A 21,761-nucleotide genomic window follows, 5' to 3' on the forward strand; every position below is an offset into this window, starting at 1 on the left:
AAGTACAAAACCCCTTTAACTAATTTTATACTTAGAAAAATCCGACTTCAAATATGCTTTGTTATTAGATAAAAGTGATTTAAACGTTTGCATGTTTTATTTTTTATATATTTGTAAAAACTTTTATATTGATTTTCAATTTATTTTTAGCCCCTGCCCTAGAAGACTTAAACTTGCTATAGTTTTTTGCATATAATAGACAAGCTGATCTCATATGAAGCCCAATCTATGGCTGAGTTTCATAACAGTACAAATATGGTCATTGTCAGACTCACAGTGGTAACTTGCATGCCTCCTCACCTCAGTACAGCTCTACTCACCAGTCACCAGGTGGTTTCCCCTCACGTGAGACCAGCTCACTGAGGTTTACGTCTTGCAGCATTACTGCATCTGAATCTGTTTCCATTTGGCTTTAGGGGGCATGGCTGGTCTCTACAGGAATTTAACCCTGCTTTATCCTGCAGAAATTAGGTTCCCCGACCTATCCCGTGCATGCAGGCTCTATATTAGGCAGCTTCACCCACCAATCTTGGCCTGAACATTGGTTGCTAGTCAGTTTGTCTGCTAGTGTCCTGCTCATTCGTATCTGTATTTGGTATCTCATGTTATTGACCCAGCTTGTATACCTGTCCTATCTGACCTTTCCACTCCTGACCTCGGGTTCATATGCTGAATCTGTGCTGCTTGCCCCGACTTCAGACCATCTGTCTTCATCTTTTTCTTCGCCCTCCTGTACTTGGTACCCACGCCTGTGACCATCCGGTCAGTTGTTGCAGTCCTTTGGACTGCTCTGGAGTGGTGCCTGATGTCAACCGGCAGCCCATCCTATCCTGACCATCAGAGTCTCTAGTGAAGACCCGGTACACATCTAGTAACGCCCCACCAGAAATAAGCCTGGCCAGTGGCGCAGTGGGTCTATACCCACCAGCGTTGCACAGTCACTGTGTTCCACTGTTATAATGGTGACAAGGGTCTTCAGCAGATCCCTGGCTGCCATGGCAACCAAATGGGAGCCCACAATTGAAAGATTGATAGCACCAGTTAAGTGGTTAACAGCCACAATTGGAACTTGCTCCAATCTTTGCTGTTAGGCCTCTTTCACACGTCTTTGAGCTCCCGTCGAAATCCGATGATTTTTGAAAAAACAGGATCCAGCAAATTTTTCTGCTGGATCCTGTTTTTCCTCATAGACTTGTATTAGTGATGGATTGTGACAGATGGCCTCACGTTTCCTCCGTCGTGCACTGGATCCGTCGGAAAATTGCTCTCTGTCGGGTGGGGACAACGCACAGAGGAACGTTTTTTCTGTACGTCGGAAAATCACTCAGCGATGGATCCTGCGCTGCCCGTCGTTGGCTATAATGGAAGCCTATGGACGCAGGATCCGTCGCTGACTGTCAAAAGCAGGAATCCAGCGACGGGCTCCGTCTTTTGAAACTGAGCATGTGTGGAAGAATTTCCAGTCAGGGAAATTCTCTCTCGCTCGCTCTCTCTTTTTACTATTGATGCTGCCTAAGCATATAATGTTAAAAATAAAAAATTTTTTTAAAAATTGCAATATTCTCACCTTCCGGCGTCCCACGCAGCGTTACCAATGCTTGCGATGCTCCAGGCAGCTAGCGTTCCCACTAATGCATTGCAAAATGACCCGATGACGTTGCGGTCTCGCAAGCATCGGTAACACTGCGCAGGACGCCGGAAGATAAGAATATTGTGATTTTTAATTTTTTAAATTGTTTTTTTACCTGTGTTGTGTTGTGTATGCGTTTTTGCATTAGAAAACCGCTGCAAAGACGCATACGCAACAGGTGCACGTAGCCTCGACGGGTCCGTCAGAAAAACGGGCCCAGTGCACCCGTTTTTTAGGCTTCTTTCACACTTTCGTTTTTACAATCTGCACAGGATCCGTCAAAATGTTGAAATGACGGATCCTGTGCAGATTGTAAAATCGGGTGCACTGGGCCCGTTTTTCTGATGGACCCGTCGAGGCTATGTGCACCTATTGTGTATGCGTCTTCGCAGCGGTTTTCCGCTGCGAAAACGCATACACAACACAACCCAGGTTAAAAATAATTTTAAAAAATTAAAAATCGCAATATTCTTACCTTCCGGTGTCCCGCGCAGCGTTACTGATGCTCGCGATGCTCCCGGCAGCTAGCGTTCCCAGTAATGCCTTGCGTGCAATGACCTCTGATGACGTAGCGGTCTCGCAAGACCGTGATGTCATCGGGTCATTTTGCAATGCATTACTGGGAACTCTAGCTGCCAGGAGCATCGCGAGCATCGGTAACGCTGTTCTTCTGTGCATTGTCCCCGCCCGACGGACAGCAATTTTCCGACGGATCCAGTGCACGACGGATGAAACAGATGGCCATCCGTCACAATCCGTCGCTAATACAAGTCTATGAGAAAAAACAGGATCCAGCAGAAAAATTTGCTGGATCCTGTTTTTTCAAAAATCGACAGATTTCGACAGGAGATCAAAGACGTAAGTGTGAAAGAGGCCCTACAATCGGCACAGGATCTGTCTTGTCAACATTTTGACGGATCCTGTGCAGATTGTAAAAACGGAAGTGTGAAAGATAGAGGCTGGTGCCAGCTGTGTGACACAGTGCATTCCATACAGCAGTTTCTGCAGTGTGATGTACATGCACATATCATGAAAGTTTTAAAGACACATGCATTTCTACTGCAAAACTACTGCTTTTTTGCAGTGAATTGACTGACAGATATGATGCATCGTAAGCACACATACCAGTGTTTCTGGAAAAATGTTGTGACAGAAGAAGAAATAATTCTTCTTTTCAGCTGACTGAGCTCAAAGGATTTTTTTTCCTAGCCTCAATCCTCTGTGGTCAGTGAGCCGAAGAGAAGACTCTTCTAGTTTGTCAGTCCTTCTCCTCAGCAGGTACATGTGCTTATGATACAGCTGCTCTGTAAGTTGAGACACAAGTCTTTGGAGCTGTGTTTCTTCAGATTGTAGCCTGGCTTGACACATGACTAGGATGGGCTGATGTTTGAATTATTTGACTATGATTGTTTCATTGCATTCTTGGAGAACCCATTTAAGAAGGAAATTAAAATCTGATGCAAAAGAAATGCAAAAGAAATTGGTGTAAATGGAACTGTTAGAATTGGTATAAAAATACAGAATCTCCAAATTAAATACTAAGCTTTTAGTCTTTTTTAATGTCGATTTTCAATTTAGAAATCCTTTAGGAATGATTCATTTTTGTACAATAATTGTGTATTTTAATTTTTTTATTTTTTAGTATAAAATATAAAAATAAATAGTAAAATTAAAATAACCTGTGTAATAAACTGTAATATTAAAACCAGTCTTTCTGCCTGTAACATCACAAGTCCTAGGTTTAGCCCCTTCACCCCGAAGCCTGTTTTCTCCTTCCTGACAAGGCCAATTTTTTCAATTGTAACCACTGTCACTTTGAGGTCACAACTCTGGATCCCGGTGATTCTGAGATTGTTTTTTGATGACTTATTGTACTTCATGATAGTGGTACAATTTGTTTGATATGACTTGAGTTTATTTGTGAAAAAAAACGGAAATTTGTTAAAAATTTAGCAATTTTCAAATTTAAATTTGTATGCCCTTAAATCAGAGACTCATATCACACAAAATAGTTTATAAATTACATTTCCCACATGTCTACTTTACATCAGCATAATATTTGAAACATAATTTTTTTTTTTGGTTAGGAAGTTAAAAGGATTAAAAGTTGACCAGTGATTTCTCATTTTTAGAACAAAATATACAAAACCATTGTTGTATAGACCACATCATCTTTGAAGTGACTTTGCTAAAAACTGCACCCCTCAAGGTGCTCAAAATCACATTCAAGAAGTTTATTAACCCTTCAGGTGCTTCACATGAATTAATGGAATATAGAAGGAAAAAATAAACATTTAACTTTTTTTCACAAAATTTTTTTTCCTTTAGACAGAATCGTTTTTACTTTCACATGGGGTAACAGGGGAAAATGAACTATACAATTTGTTGTGCAATTTTCCCTGAACATGCAGATATGTGGGCGAAAACCACTGTTTGGGCACACGGCAGGGCTCTGAAAGGGAAGGAGCGCCATTTCACTTTTTGAATGTAAAATTTGCTGGCATAATTAGTGGACGCCATGTTGTGTTCGGAGAGCCCCTGATGTGCCTAAACAGTGGAAATCCCAACAAGTGACACCAGATGGGTCTAGATGTGTACTGAGCACTTCACAGAAGAAATTGAGCCGTGAAAATAAGAAAAATCACATTTTTCCCTCCCACAAAAATGTTTTTTAGCTCTAAAGTTTGTATTTTCAAAAGAGTAACAGGAGAAAATGAAAACCAAAATGTGTTGTGCAATTGCTCCTGAGTTCACGATACACCATATGTGGTCAAAAACTACTTTTGAGGCACAGTGCAAAGCTCAGAAGGGAAGTAGCGCCATATTACAGTGCAGATATTGCTGCACTGATTTGCAGGTGCCATGTCACATTGGCAGAGCAGAACACCCCCATAAATGACCCCATTTTACAAACTACACTACTCAACGAATTCATCTAGGGGTGCAGTGATCATATTAACACTACAGGTGTGTCACAGAATTTTATACCATTGTGCAGTGAAGAAAAAATAATTTTTACCACCCAAATTTTTTTTAGCCCCAGATTTTACATTTTCAAACAAGAAGTGAGTAAACATAGCACCATAATTTGTCCCACAATTTTTACTGAATGTGGCACTCCATATACAGAGCCCCCAAGTGCTAGAAAAGCAGAATTCCCCCCCAAGTTACCCCATTTTGGAAATTATACCCCTTAGGAATTTATCTAAGTGACGATTTTGACTCTATGGCTGTTTTCCAGAAACAAGCAGTAGTGGATGTTGCTGAGTGAAAATTGCCAACTGCCATTGTAGTGACCAGTACGATGTAGTGATCAGTACGTTGCAGTGACCAGTACGTTATGCCCAGCTCATGTTTCTGGAGACATTTCATTAGTTAGGCTCTCATCGCTACAGAAATGCCACACATGTGGGCACTAAATGTGGTTTAAACACAGTGGGGCTCAGAAGGCATGGGGCATTTGGATTTGGGAGCGCAGAATTTGCTGAATTTCTTTTGAGGGGTGAGGAGCCATTTCGCTTTTCTAGAGCCTTTGTCTTCCCAGTTTACATGGAAGCTCGCTATATTTCCGTTAACAGATGACGGACCTGAGTGGGGACTTTTTTTGTGGATTGAGTTGAAGCTTTTATTGGGAACATTTTACATAACATTTGGGATCACATTTATCCTGCGCTCTACACTGAACACTTGCTTTGGGGTATCTGTTATGAACAGGTGATTCAGAACCACAATGGACCTAGTGGTTAAGAGCACACTAGTGACCTGTTTAGACATAAACATAGGACGAGCTCTGAGACGTGGGAACTCTGCTGACCGCAATCCCCAATCCTATCATATCACACTAAAGGTAGCCGTGGAGCGCTCCTGACCCGAACCTATGCGCCTCGTCAAAGCCTGAGAAACTAGCTAGCCCTGAAGATAGAAAAATAAGCCTACCTTGCCTCAGAGAAATTCCCCAAAGGAAAAGGCAGCCCCCCACATATAATGACTGTGAGTAAGATGAAAATACAAACACAGAGATTAAATAGATTTTAGCAAAGTGAGGCCCGACTTGCTGAACAGAACGAGGATAGGAAAGATAACTTTGCGGTCAGCACAAAAACCTACAAACAACCACGCAGAGGGGACAAAAAGACCCTCCGCACCGACTAACGGTACGGAGGTGGTCCCTCTGCGTCTCAGAGCTTCCAGCAGGCAAGAAAAACCAATATAGCAAGCTGGACAGAAATATAGCAACAAAATAACATAAGCAAAACTTAGCTCATGCAAAGTAGACAGGCCACAGGAACGATCCAGGAGAAAGCAAGGCCAATACTGGAACATTGACTGGAGGCCAGGAACAAAGGACTAGGTGGAGTTAAATAGAGCAGCACCTAACGACCTAACCCCGTCACCTGAGGAAGGAAACTCAGAAGCCGCAGCCCCACTCACATCCATCAGAGGAAGCTCATAGACAGAACCAGCCGAAGTACCACTCATGACCACAGGAGGGAGCTTGACCACAGAAATCACAACAGGTATCCATCTAAATCTCCAAGTGGCATGAGTCAGATGAAACCCCCGAGGAATCCATTCACTATAATGAGGCAGCAGAGTTACTCTAGACTTCATGTGGCCTCTGTTCAGTCTTGTCTTTCTTTACAGAAGTGCACTGTGGCGGACCACACTTATGCTTGCCTAAAAAGACAGACACCGTCGGATCACAGGTCCTATGGCATTCAAAGTGCCTCCATCTACCTCATTATTTCAGAGATTTACACGGAAACCCCCATGTAAATGCTCAGCAAAGAGTGCAGGATAAATGTGAGCCGAGCCTTACTGCAATCTTTGGGAGGCAGAATGAAAAAAATGAACCACAGGTGAAGAATTAGTTTTATTTCTTTTTTACACTGTTCCTCGTGCGGTATAAGTGATATGATGACTATATTATTTGGGTTGGTGCCTATATTATTTGGGTTGGTGCGATTACAGCGATATCAGATTTATATTGTATTTTTATGTTTGGCTGCTGTCACACACTAAAATATGCTTTTTATTGCAAAACTAGTTTTTGCATCCCCATATTTAGACAACTATAATTTTTCCATATTTTGGCCGAGTCATGTGAGAGCTTGTTTTTTGTGGGACCGAGTTGACATTTTTATTGGTATCATTTTTGGGCACATGACATATTTTGGTTGATTTCTATTCCGATTTTTAAGGTAGAATGAACAAAAACCAGCAATTCAGGAATTGTTTATTGGTTTTTTTTTATACCATTTCAAGGGTAGTAAAATTGATAAGGCAGCTTTATTCTTTGAGTCAGTACGATTACAGCGATACGTCATTTATATATTTTTTATGTTTTGCCACTTTTACACAATAAAAACTATTTTATGGAAAAAATAATTATTTTTACATTTTTACTTTATTCTGAGAGCTATAACTTTTATTTTTGTACTGACGGAGCTTTATGGAAGCTTGTTTTAGCAAGACAAGATGACATTTTCAGCGGTACCATTTTTATTTACATTTGTCTTTTTGGTCCTGTTTTATTGCACTTTTTATTTGGCAGTATGATGATAAAGCACTGTGTTGTTATTTTTTTTTTTTATGGTGTTCACTGAAGAGGTTAACTAGTGTGACAGTTTTACAGAACAGGTCATTCCAGACTTGGTGATACCAAATATGTGTACTTTTTTATTTTTACATAAATAAATGTATTTATTGAATTAATATTTTTCTTTTTTTGGTTGTTCTTTATTTGGGGATTTTTTTTTTACATTTTTATACTTTTTAATATGTCTCACTATGCAGTGTGTGACATCACTGTATAATGATAAGTCGCTGATGTGATACTCTGCAATGTTTCTGCACGGCAGAGTATCGGAGCAGTGTCTGACAGGGAAGAATGCCTGTCAGCTCCTGCTCTGAGCAGGCACTGACAAGCCATCTTCCCTGAAGGACTCTGCGGCCATCTTGCTGCCGGGGGTCACCATGAAGACCATCAGTACAATGCGATTGCACTGCATTGTGCTGATGGAAGCACATAGGGAGCCCACACCCTGTGCGATCTCCTCGATGTCACTATCACTCTCGCTGTCATACACAGAGCTGACACGCACACTCGATCACGGTGGGGCTCAGTGTGAGCCCCCACGATTGCGGCGCCATACATATACTTTGGTTTGCAGGAACGCTGTTCCCGCAGCACTGTATATGTACAGCGTATGTAAGGAAAGGGTTGAAACATATAATTGACAAAAATGTATGAAAACTATGTTTTACAGCTATTGAAATTGTGTCTCTAGTGTTGAGACCCTCTTTGCAATTGCTGCATTCTGCATCTATCAAAACCCGATATTAATCTGGTATCGCTGTAATCGCACTAACCTGAAGAATAAAGTTGTCTAATTACTCATAACGTATGTGGAACGGCATAAAAAATAAATAAAACCAATTTTTCACCTGCTGTTGATTTTTTCCATTCTGCCTCCCAAAGATTGCAGTAAGGCTCGGCACACATTCATCCTGCGATCTGCGCTGAGCGCATGTGTGGCACCCCAAGGTCCTGGTCATCACAGTAATGTTGCTTTCCTCACGGGGAGAGTGATGTTACGTTTGGAGGCAATGAAGGAGAACTCTTTGTCAGGTAACACAATGCATGCAACATGTTCACACTCCAGACCAGAAGGGGGAGCTCTAAGCCTGTTTAAGGTGAACTTCCCTATAAGAACATCCTGATCTGGAGGGAAAAAGTTCAGTTCCTGTCAGAGAGACAGACAGAGGGAGAGAAAACAGAGGAGCCATGTAGCCTGAAGTGCTACAGCTCCTGGAAAGAGAAATTTTGAAAGCAGAATTGATTTGTTGTGATTAAGCAATTCAGTACCACAATGGACATAGAGGTCAGAGCACCTACAGTGATCTGACAATAACCCAAAAACATAGAACGAGCTCTGAGACGTGGGAACTCTGTTGACCGCAATCCCTAATCCTCTCCAACAACACTAGAGGCAGCCGTGGATTGCGCCTAACGCTCCCTATGCAACTCGGCACAGCCTGAGAAACTAGCTAGCCTGAAGATAGAAAATAAGCCTACCTTGCCTCAGAGAAATTCCCCAAAGGAAAAGGCAGCCCCCCACATATAATGACTGTGAGTTAAGATGAAAAGACAAACGTAGAGATGAAATAGATTTAGCAAAGTGAGGCCTGACTTTCTGAACAGAGCGAGGATAGGAAAGATAACTTTGCGGTCAACACAAAACCATACAAAACCACGCAAAGGGGGCAAAAAGACCCTCCATACCGAACTAACGGCACGGAGGTACACCCTCTGCGTCCCAGAGCTTCCAGCAAACAAATTGACAAGCTGGACAGAAAAATAAGCAAACAAAATAGCAAGAAAAACTTAGCTAAGCAGAGCAGCAGGCCACAGGAACGATCCAGGAGGAAACAGGTCCAATACTAGAACATTGACAGGAGGCCAGGATCAAAGCACTAGGTGGAGTTAAGTAGAGCAGCACCTAACGACTTCACCACATCACCTGCGGAAGGAAACTCAGAAGCCGCAGTACCACTTTCCTCCACCAACGGAAGCTCACAGAGAGAATCAGCCGAAGTACCACTTGTGACCACAGGAGGGAGCTCTGCCACAGAATTCACAACAGTACCCCCCCCTTGAGGAGGGGTCACCGAACCCTCACCAGAGCCCCCAGGCCGACCAGGATGAGCCACATGAAAGGCACGAACAAGATCGGGAGCATGGACATCAGAGGCAAAAACCCAGGAATTATCTTCCTGAGCATAACCCTTCCATTTAACCAGATACTGGAGTTTCCGTCTTGAAACACGAGAATCCAAAATCTTCTCCACAATATACTCCAACTCCCCCTCCACCAAAACCGGGGCAGGAGGCTCAACAGATGGAACCATAGGTGCCACGTATCTCCGCAACAATGACCTATGGAATACGTTATGTATGGAAAAAGAATCTGGAAGGGTCAGACGAAAAGACACAGGATTAAGAACCTCAGAAATCCTATACGGACCAATAAAACGAGGTTTAAACTTAGCAGAGGAAACCTTCATAGGAATATGATGAGAAGATAACCAAACCAGATCCCCCACACGAAGTCGGGGACCCACACAGCGTCTGCGATTAGCGAAACGTTGAGCCTTCTCCTGGGACAAGGTCAAATTGTCCACTACATGAGTCCAAATCTGCTGCAACCTGTCCACCACAGTATCCACACCAGGACAGTCCGAAGACTCAACCTGTCCTGAAGAGAAACGAGGATGGAACCCAGAGTTGCAGAAAAATGGCGAAACCAAGGTAGCCGAGCTGGCCCGATTATTAAGGGCGAACTCAGCCAAAGGCAAAAAGGACACCCAGTCATCCTGATCAGCAGAAACAAAGCATCTCAGATATGTTTCCAAGGTCTGATTGGTTCGTTCGGTCTGGCCATTAGTCTGAGGATGGAAAGCTGAGGAAAAAGACAAGTCAATGCCCATCCTACCACAAAAGGCTCGCCAAAACCTCGAAACAAACTGGGAACCTCTGTCAGAAACGATATTCTCTGGAATGCCATGTAAACGAACCACATGCTGGAAGAACAATGGCACCAAATCAGAGGAGGAAGGCAATTTAGGCAAGGGTACCAAATGGGCCATCTTAGAGAAGTGATCAGACCACCCAAATGACTGACATCTTTTGAGAAACGGGAAGATCTGAAATAAAATCCATAGAGATATGTGTCCAAGGCCTCTTCGGGACCGGCAAGGGCAAAAGCAACACACTGGCACGAGAACAGCAGGGCTTAGCCCGAGCACAAATCCCACAGGACTGCACAAAAGTACGCACATCCCGCGACAGAGATGGCCACCAAAAGGATCTAGCCACTAACTCTCTGGTACCAAAGATTCCAGGATGACCAGCCAACACCGAACAATGAACCTCAGAGATAACTTTATTCGTCCACCTATCAGGGACAAACAGTTTCTCCGCTGGACAACGATCAGGTTTATTAGCCTGAAATTTTTGCAGCACCCGCCGCTAATCAGGGGAGATGGCAGACACAATTACTCCTTCCTTGAGGATACCCGCCGGCTCAGACAAACCCGGAGATTCGGGCACAAAACTCCTAGACAGAGCATCCGCCTTCACATTTTTAGAGCCCGGAAGGTACGAAATCACAAAGTCAAAACAGGCAAAAAACAGCGACCAACGAGCCTGTCTAGGATTCAACCGCTTGGCAGACTTGAGATAAGTCAAGTTCTTATGATCAGTCAATACCACCACGCGATGCTTAGCTCCTTCAAGCCAATGACGCCACTCCTCGAATGCCCACTTCATGGCCAGCAACTCTCGATTGCCCACATCATAATTTCGCTCAGCAGGCGAAAACTTCCTGGAAAAGAAGGTGCATGGTTTCATCACCGAGCAATCAGAACTTCTCTGCGACAAAACAGCCCCTGCTCCAATCTCAGAAGCATCAACCTCGACCTGGAATGGAAGCAAAACATCTGGTTGACACAACACAGGGGCAGAAGAAAAACGACGCTTCAACTCTTGAAAAGCTTCCACAGCAGCAGAAGACCAATTGACCACATCAGCACCCTTCTTGGTCAAATCGGTCAATGGTTTAGCAATACTAGAAAAATTGCAGATGAAGCGACGATAAAAATTAGCAAAGCCCAGGAACTTTTGCAGACTTTTCAGAGATGTCGGCTGAGTCCAATCATGGATGGCTTGGACCTTAACAGGGTCCATCTCGATAGTAGAAGGGGAAAAGATGAACCCCAAAAATGAAACCTTCTGAACACCAAAGAGACACTTTGATCCCTTCACAAACAAAGAATTAGCACGCAGGACCTGAAAAACTGTTCTGACCTGCTTCACATGAGACTCCCAATCATCCGAGAAGATCAAAATGTCATCCAAGTACACAATCAGGAATTTATCTAGGTACTCACGGAAGATGTCATGCATAAAGGACTGAAACACTGATGGAGCATTGGCAAGTCCGAATGGCATTACTAGAAACTCAAAATGACCCTCGGGCGTATTAAATGCAGTTTTCCATTCATCGCCTCGCTTAATTCGCACAAGATTATACGCACCACGAAGATCTATCTTGGTGAACCAACTAGCCCCCTTAATCCGAGGAAACAAATCAGATAACAACGGCAAGGGGTACTGAAATTTAACCGTGATCTTATTTAGAAGGCGGTAATCTATACAAGGTCTCAGCGAACCATCCTTCTTGGCTACAAAAAAGAACCCTGCTCCTAATGGCGACGATGACGGGCGAATATGCCCCTTCTCCAGGGACTCCTTCACATAACTGCGCAGAGCGGCGTGCTCAGGCACAGATAAATTAAACAGTCGACCTTTTGGGAATTTACTACCAGGAATCAAATTGATAGCACAATCACAATCCCTATGCGGAGGTAGGGTATCGGACTTGGGCTCATCAAATACATCCCGGTAATCAGACAAGAACTCTGGAACCTCAGAAGGGGTGGATGACGAAATCGACAGAAATGGAACATCACCATGTACCCCCTGACAACCCCAGCTGGACACCGACATGGATTTCCAATCTAATACTGGATTATGGACTTGTAGCCATGTCAACCCCAACACGACCACATCATGCAGATTATGCAACACCAGAAAGCGAATAACCTCCTGATGTGCAGGAGCCATGCACATGGTCAGCTGGGTCCAGTACTGAGGCTTATTCTTGGCCAAAGGCGTAGCATCAATTCCTCTCAATGGAATAGGACACTGCAAGGGCTCCAAGAAAAACCCACAACACTTAGCATACTCCAAGTCCATCAAATTCAGGGCAGCGCCTGAATCCACAAATTCCATGACAGAATATGATGACAAAGAGCAGATCAAGGTAACGGACAGAAGAAATTTTGACTGTACCGTACCAATGGTGGCAGACCTAGCGAACCGCTTAGTGCGCTTAGGACAATCAGAGATAGCATGAGTGGAATCACCACAGTAGAAACACAGCCCATTCAGACGTCTGTGTTCTTGCCGTTCAACTCTGATCAAAGTCCTATCGCACTGCATAGGCTCAGGTTTAAGCTCAGGTAATACTGCCAAATGGTGCACAGATTTACGCTCACGCAAGCGTCGACCGATCTGAATGGCCAAAGACATAGACTCATTCAAACCAGCAGGCATAGGAAATCCCACCATGACATCCTTAAGGGCTTCAGAGAGACCCTTTCTGAACATAGCTGCCAGCGCAGATTCATTCCATTGACTGAGCACGGACCACTTTCTAAATTTCTGACAATATAACTCTATCTCATCCTGACCCTGACAAAGAGCCAGCAAATTTTTTTCTGCCTGATCCACTGAATTAGGTTCATCGTACAGCAATCCGAGCGCCAGGAAAAACGCATCGATATTACTTAATGCAGGATCTCCTGGCGCAAGAGAAAATGCCCAGTCCTGAGGGTCGCTACGCAAAAAAGAAATAATGATCAAAACCTGTTGAACTGGATCACCAGAGGAGCGAGGTTTCAAGGCCAGAAATAGTTTACAATTATTTTTGAAACTCAGAAACTTAGTTCTATCTCCAAAAAACAAATCAGGAATAGGAATTCTTGGTTCTAACATAGATTTCTGATCAATAGTGTCTTGAATCTTTTGTACTCTTGCCAAGAGCTGATCCACACATGAAGACAGACTTCTAATGTCCATCGCTACACCTGTGTACTGAACCACCCAAATGTCTAGGGGAAAAAAAAAGGCAAAACACAGTGCAGAGAAAAAAAAATGGTCTCAGAACTTCTTTTTTCCCTCTATTGAGAATCATTAGTACTTTGGGCCTCCTGTACTGTTGTGATTAAGCAATTCAGTACCACAATGGACATAGAGGTCAGAGCACCTACAGTGATCTGACAATAACCCAAAAACATAGAACGAGCTCTGAGACGTGGGAACTCTGTTGACCGCAATCCCTAATCCTCTCCAACAACACTAGAGGCAGCCGTGGATTGCGCCTAACGCTCCCTATGCAACTCGGCACAGCCTGAGAAACTAGCTAGCCTGAAGATAGAAAATAAGCCTACCTTGCCTCAGAGAAATTCCCCAAAAGAAAAGGCAGCCCCCCCCACATATAATGACTGTGAGTTAAGATGAAAAGACAAACGTAGAGATGAAATAGATTTAGCAAAGTGAGGCCCGACTTTCTGAACAGAGCGAGGATAGGAAAGATAACTTTGCGGTCAACACAAAACCCTACAAAACCACGCAAAGGGGGCAAAAAGACCCTCCGTACCGAACTAACGGCACGGAGGTACACCCTCTGCGTCCCAGAGCTTCCAGCAAACAAATTGACAAGCTGGACAGAAAAATAAGCAAACAAAATAGCAAGAAAAACTTAGCTAAGCAGAGCAGCAGGCCACAGGAACGATCCAGGAGGAAACAGGTCCAATACTAGAACATTGACAGGAGGCCAGGATCAAAGCACTAGGTGGAGTTAAGTAGAGCAGCACCTAACGACTTCACCACATCACCTGCGGAAGGAAACTCAGAAGCCGCAGTACCACTTTCCTCCACCAACGGAAGCTCACAGAGAGAATCAGCCGAAGTACCACTTGTGACCACAGGAGGGAGCTCTGCCACAGAATTCACAACATTGATTGCAGTGAGCATGAAGGAAAGAAGAGCACAGGAGAGGATACCAGAAAGGGACCAGGCTGCCTCCTTCTGAGGCGCAGAACGCTGGTAGCCAGAACACCGAGGTAGTAAGGACCTCTACGCCTTACTTCAAAGACCAGCAGGACAGCTAATTGATCGTTACCTGTCCGCACCCACACCCAGTAGGCACGATGGCACCCCTCAGAGGCTGGGTCATGCTAGAGTCCCTATAAACTGCCTCAAGCCACCAGCCATACAGGTTTTGTCCTATCCGACTACGGGGGACAGAGAGACACAACATCTGTGAGGACCTTGTTTGAAGCTTATGCAGTAAGGGACTACACTACTACAGCGCAAGTGAGGGCTATTGATTTCCTCCTGGACAAAGGGGACTCTGGACTTGCCTACAAACCGGCCGGGCTCTACCTGCCCTGTTATCTGGTGCCCTGGACTGTGGCTGCTGAAGACTTCAGTAAACGAGGTAAAGAGACTGCAAACCTGTGTCCTCATTCTTCACAGCACCTCTCACCATTCTATCATCTACATACTGGGAAGCCCTGGGGATATACTTTACCTGTTTGAAGGTGTACCATCTAGCTGCCATAACATCAACCCAGCGGACCCTGTTGTGAATTCTGTGGCTGAATTCACTCCTGTGGTCACAAGTGGTACTGCAGCCTCTGGGCTTCCTCCCTCAGGTGTTCTGGTGAGCTCGTTGGCTGCCTTGCTATTTAACTCCACCTGATTCTGTCTTCCTTGCTCCTTGTCAATGTTCCAGTGTTGGATCTGAGCTCCTGGATCTTTCCTGTGGCCTGCTGCTCTGCTAGATAAGTGCTACTTTGTTTTTGTTGCTGTTTTTTCTGTCCAGCTTGTCTATTCTTTTTGCTGGAAGCTCTGAGACGCAAAGGGTGTACCGCCGTGCCGTTAGTTCAGCACGGTGGGTCTTTTTGCCCCCTTTGCGTGGTTTTTGCTTTAGGGTTTTTTGTAGACTGCATAGTTCTCTTTGCTATCCTCGCTCTGTCTAGAATATCGGGCCTCACTTTGCTGAATCTATTTCATCCCTACGTTTTGTCTTTTCATCTTGCTAACAGTCATTATATGTGGGGGGCTGCCTATTCCTTTGGGGTATTTCTCTGAGGCAAGTCAGGCTTGATTTCTATCTTCAGGCTAGTCAGCTCCTCAGGCTGTGCCGAGTTGCATAGGTAGTGATAGGCGCAATCCACAGCTGCCTTTAGTTGTGTTTAGGATAGGTTCAGGTATTGCGGTCTACAGAGATTCCACGTCTCAGAGCTAGTTCTATTGCTTTTTGGTTATTGTCAGATCACTGTATGTGCTCTGATTACTGCACACTGTGTTACTGGATTGCCTACATAATAGTACAAGGAGCCATACCAATGATTCTCAATAGAGGGAAAAAAGAAGTCCTGACATCATTTTTTTTTCTCAGCTCTGTCTTCAGTCTTTTTTTTCCCCTAGACATTAGAGTGCTTCAGGACACAGCTGTGGACATGGATATTCAGGCTCTGTGCTCCTCAATGGATAATCTCGTTATAAATGTACAAAAGATTCAAGATACTATTGATCAGAAATCTATGCTAGAACCAAGAATTCCTATTCCTGATTTGTTTTTTGGTGATAGAACTAAGTTTCTGAGCTTCAAAAATAATTGTCAGCTATTTCTGGCCTTGAAACCTCATTCTTCTGGTAATCCTATTCAACAGGTTTTGATTATTATTTCTTTTTTGCGCGGCGACCCACAGGAATGGGCATTTTCTCTTGCGCCAGGAGACCCTGCATTGAGTAATGTAAATGCGTTTTTCCTGGCGCTTGGATTGCTTTACGATGAGCCTAATTCAGTGGATCAGGCTGAGAAAAATTTGCTGGCTTTGTGCAAGGGTCAGGATGATATAGAAGTATATTGTCAGAAATTTAGAAAGTGGTCAGTACTCACTCTGTGGAATGAATCTGCGCTGGCAGCTTTGTTCAGAAGGGGTCTCTCTGAGGCTCTTAAGGATGTCATGGTGGGATTTCCTATGCCTGCTGGTTTGAATGAGTCTATGTCCTTGGCCATTCAGATCGGTCGTCGCTTGCGCGAGCGTAAAACTGTGCACCATCTGGCGGTATTGTCTGAGATTAAACCTGAGCCTATGCAGTGCGACAGGACTATGACCAGAGTTGAACGGCAAAAGCACAGACGTCTAAATGGGCTGTGTTTCTATTGTGGTGATTCCACTCATGCTATTTCTGATTGTCCTAAGCGCACTAAGCGGTTCGATAGGTCTGCCGTCATTGGTACTGTACAGTCCAAATTCCTTCTGTCCATTACCTTGATATGCTCTTTGTCATCGTATTCTGTCATGGCGTTTGTGGATTCAGGCGCTGCCCTGAATCTGATGGATTTGGATTATGCTAAACGTTGTGGATTTTTCTTGGAGCCTTTGCGGTGTCCTATTCCGTTGAGAGGAATCGATGCTACACCTTTGGCCAAGAATAAGCCGCAATACTGGGCCCAGCTGACCATGTGCATGGCTCCTGCACATCAGGAGGTTATTCGCTTTCTGGTGCTGCATAATCTGCATGATGTGGTCGTGTTGGGGTTGACATGGCTACAAACCCATAATCCAGTATTGGATTGGAACTCTATGTCGGTAACCAGCTGGGGTTGTCAGGGGGTACATCGTGATGTTCCATTTTTGTCTATTTCGTCATCCATTCCTTCTGAGATCCCAGAGTTCTTGTCTGATTTTCAGGATGTATTTGAGGAGCCCAAGTCCGATGCCCTACCTCCGCATAGGAATTGTGATTGTGCTGTCAATTTGATTCCTGGTAGTAAATTCCCTAAAGGTCGTTTATTTAATTTATCCGTGCCTGAACACACCGCTATGCGCAGTTATGTGAAAGAGTCCCTGGAGAAGGGACATATTCGCCCATTGTCATCGCCATTGGGAGCAGGGTTCTTTTTTGTGGCCAAAAAGGATGGTTCGCTGAGACCGTGTATTGATTACCGCCTTCTTAATAAGATCACTGTTAAGTTTCAGTATCCCTTGCCATTGATATCTGACTTGTTTGCTCGGATTAAGGGGGCTAGTTGGTTCACTAAGATTGATCTTCGTGGTGCGTATAATCTGGTGAGAATCAGGCAGGGAGATGAATGGAAAACGGCATTTAACACGCCCGAGGGTCATTTTGAGTATCTAGTGATGCCGTTTGGACTTGCCAATGCTCCATCTGTTTTTCAGTCTTTTATGCATGACATCTTCCATGAGTATCTGGATAAATTCCTGATTGTTTACTTGGATGACATTTTGATCTTCTCTGAGGATTGGGAGTCTCATGTGAAGCAGGTCAGAATGGTTTTCCAGGTACTGCGTGCTAATTCCTTGTTTGTGAAGGGATCAAAGTGTCTCTTCGGTGTGCAGAAAGTTTCATTTTTGGGGTTCATCTTTTCCCCTTCTACTATCGAGATGGATCCGGTTAAGGTCCAAGCCATCCAGGATTGGACTCAGCCGACATCTCTGAAAAGTCTGCAAAAATTCCTGGGCTTTGCTAATTTTTATCGTCGCTTCATCTGTAATTTTTCTAGCATTGCCAGACCATTGACCGATTTGACCAAGAAGGGTGCTGATTTGGTTAATTGGTCTTCTGCTGCCATGGAAGCTTTTCAGGAGTTGAAGCGTCGTTTCTGTTCTGCCCCTGTGTTGTGTCAACCAGATGTTTCTCTTCCGTTCCAGGTCGAGGTTGATGCTTCTGAGATTGGAGCAGGGGCGGTTTTGTCACAAAGAGGTTCTGGTTGCTCAGTGTTGAAACCATGTGCTTTCTTTTCCAGGAAGTTTTCTGCTGCTGAGCGTAATTATGATGTGGGCAACCGAGAGTTGCTGGCCATGAAGTGGGCATTCGAGGAGTGGCGTCATTGGCTTGAAGGAGCTAAGCATCGCGTGGTGGTATTGACTGATCATAAGAACCTTACTTATCTCGAGTCTGCCAAGCGCTTGAATCCTAGACAGGCCCGTTGGTCGTTATTTTTTGCTCGTTTTGATTTTGTGATTTCGTACCTTCCGGGCTCTAAAAATGTGAAGGCGGATGCTCTCTCTAGGAGTTTTGTGCCCGACTCTCCGGGGTTATCTGAGCCGGCGAGTATCCTCAAGGAAGGAGTCATTGTGTCTGCCATCTCCCCTGATTTGCAGAGAGTGTTGCAGAAATTTCAGGCTAATAAACCTGATCGTTGTCCGGCCGAGAAACTGTTCGTTCCTGATAGGTGGACTAGTAAAGTTATCTCTGAACTTCATTGTTCGGTGTTGGCTGGTCATCCAGGAATCTTTGGTACCAGAGAGTTAGTGGCTAGATCCTTCTGGTGGCCATCTCTGTCACGGGATGTGCGTGCTTTTGTGCAGTCCTGTGGGATTTGTGCTAGGGCTAAGCCCTGCTGTTCATGTGCCAGTGGGTTGCTTTTGCCCTTGCCGGTCCCGAAGAGGCCTTGGACACATATTTCGATGGATTTCATTTCTGACCTTCCCGTTTCTCAAAAGATGTCGGTCATTTGGGTGGTCTGTGATCGCTTTTCTAAAATGGTCCATCTGGTGCCCTTGGTTAGATTGCCTTCCTCCTCTGATTTGGTGCCTTTGTTCTTTCTGCATGTGGTTCGTTTGCATGGCATTCCTGAGAATATTGTTTCTGACAGAGGTTCCCAGTTTGTCTCGAGGTTCTGGCGGGCCTTTTGTGGTAGGATGGGCATTGACCTATCTTTTTCCTCGGCTTTCCATCCTCAGTCTAATGGCCAGACCGAACGAACCAATCAGACCTTGGAGACATATCTGAGATGTTTTGTTTCTGCAGACCAGGATGATTGGGTGTTATTTTTGCCGTTGGCTGAGTTCGCCCTTAATAATCGGGCCAGCTCGGCTACCTTGGTCTCTCCATTTTTCTGCAATTCTGGGTTCCATCCTCGTTTCTCTTCAGGACAGGTTGAGTCTTCGGACTGTCCTGGTGTGGATTCTGTGGTGGACAGGTTGCAGCAGATCTGGATTCAGGTAGTGGACAATTTGACCTTGTCCCAGGAGAAGGCTCAGCTTTTCGCTAATCGCAGACGCCGTGTGGGTCCCCGACTTCGTGTTGGGGATCTGGTTTGGTTATCTTCTCGTCATATTCCTATGAAGGTTTCCTCTCCTAAATTTAAACCTCGTTTTATTGGTCCGTATAGGATTTCTGAGATTCTCAATCCGGTGTCTTTTCGTCTGACCCTCCCAGACTCCTTTTCCATACATAATGTATTCCATAGGTCGTTGTTGCGGAGATACGTGGCACCTATGGTTCCATCTGTGGAGCCTCCTGCCCCTGTTTTGGTGGAGGGGGAATTGGAGTATATTGTGGAGAAAATTTTGGATTCTCGTGTCTCTAGACGGAAACTCCAGTATCTGGTCAAATGGAAGGGTTATGCTCAGGAAGATAATTCCTGGGTTTTTGCCTCAGATGTCCATGCTCCAGATCTTGTTCGTGCCTTTCATGTGGCTCATCCTGGTCGGCCTGGGGGTTCTGGTGAGGGTTCGGTGACCCCTCCTCAAGGGGGGGGGTACTGTTGTGAATTCTGTGGCTGAATTCACTCCTGTGGTCACAAGTGGTACTGCAGCCTCTGGGCTTCCTCCCTCAGGTGTTCTGGTGAGCTCGTTGGCTGCCTTGCTATTTAACTCCACCTGATTCTGTCTTCCTTGCTCCTTGTCAATGTTCCAGTGTTGGATCTGAGCTCCTGGATCTTTCCTGTGGCCTGCTGCTCTGCTAGATAAGTGCTACTTTGTTTTTGTTGCTGTTTTTTCTGTCCAGCTTGTCTATTCTTTTTTGCTGGAAGCTCTGAGACGCAAAGGGTGTACCGCCGTGCCGTTAGTTCGGCACGGTGGGTCTTTTTGCCCCCTTTGCGTGGTTTTTGCTTTAGGGTTTTTTGTAGACTGCATAGTTCTCTTTGCTATCCTCGCTCTGTCTAGAATATCGGGCCTCACTTTGCTGAATCTATTTCATCCCTACGTTTTGTCTTTTCATCTTGCTAACAGTCATTATATGTGGGGGGCTGCCTATTCCTTTGGGGTATTTCTCTGAGGCAAGTCAGGCTTGTATTTCTATCTTCAGGCTAGTCAGCTCCTCAGGCTGTGCCGAGTTGCATAGGTAGTGATAGGCGCAATCCACAGCTGCCTTTAGTTGTGTTTAGGATAGGTTCAGGTATTGCGGTCTACAGAGATTCCACGTCTCAAAGCTAGTTCTATTGCTTTTTGGTTATTGTCAGATCACTGTATGTGCTCTGATTACTGCACACTGTGTTACTGGATTGCCTACATAACAGGACCCCCTTAAAGCAGCATCGGTCACCCTGACCAAATACCACAGGTGGTATCTCAAACATAAACTTTATCCCTTTAAAGACCTTTCCCTTTTATATGGACGTCCCAGGGCCACAGACTGGGTCGCTGCCGTGACTTCCCCCTTTGAGCTGACCGGACCTGGTACCGAGTACCCCCTTGCCCTGACAGGGCACTCCAACTTGTACCTGGGTTTCCTTGTAAATCTCTGAAATATGTGATTCAGGCAAAACAACCAGCGGAAGATTCCCTATAATGAGGCAGATGGAGGCACTGTGGACACCGTCTGACCTGTGAGCCGGCGGTGTCCGTCTTTTTAAGCAAGCATAAAAGTGCGGTGTGCCACAGTTTTGTGCATTTCTGAAAAGAAGGACAACGCTGAACAGAGGCCAGATGGAGTCCAGAGTAACTTTGCTGCCTCGTTATAGTGAATGGATCCCTTGGTGGTTTCATCTGAATAACATTACTCGAAGATTTATATGGATGTGAATACTTTTCTGCCCAATGATGACAGAAGTATTCTGGGAGTGATACCTTTATAATGGAACATTTATATGGAAACCCCAAAGTATATGCTTTGGATTTACATCGTGGGACATATCGATAGAAGGTATGAGATATTGTTGGTTTATTATTTTTAATTTGTTACAGAGCGAGGGTCTTCAGGTAGATTGAGAGAGCAATAAAATATTAAAACAACCTGTGTATTTATTTCATTAAAATACTTTTTAATAATGTGTTTGTGTTTTTTTAACCCTTTCATACAATTGGATTAATAATGGATAGGTGTCATAATTGACGCCTCTCCATTATTAATTTGGCTTAATGTCACCTTACAATAGCAAGGTGACATTAACCCTTCATTACCCCATATCCCACGGCTACACGGGAATGGGAAGAGAGTGGCCAAGTGCCAGAATAGGCGCATCTTCCAAATGTGCCTTTTCTGGGGTGGCTGGGGGCAGATGTTTTTAGCCGGGGGGGGGGCAATAACCGTGGACCCTCTCCAGGCTATTAATATCTGCCCTCAGTCACTGGCTTTACTACTCTGGCGGAGAAAATTGCGCGGGAGCCCACGCCAATTTTTTCCGCCATTTAACCCTTTAATTTAATAGCTAGAGCGCCCAAATTTTGCACATACACA

At 44.6% G+C, this 21,761-nt stretch overlaps 1 protein-coding gene across 1 annotated transcript in view; it reads left to right on the top strand.

Annotated features, from left to right (window-relative positions):
- LOC138666857 (C-type lectin domain family 4 member A-like) overlaps positions 1-21,761 on the top strand; it is an 84,310-nt gene that overhangs the window by 47,656 nt on the left and 14,893 nt on the right. The gene's annotated exons all lie outside the window — the stretch shown is intronic.

This window comes from Ranitomeya imitator, chromosome 2 (genome assembly GCF_032444005.1).
Source record: "Ranitomeya imitator isolate aRanImi1 chromosome 2, aRanImi1.pri, whole genome shotgun sequence".
Classification (NCBI taxonomy): domain Eukaryota; kingdom Metazoa; phylum Chordata; class Amphibia; order Anura; family Dendrobatidae; genus Ranitomeya; species Ranitomeya imitator.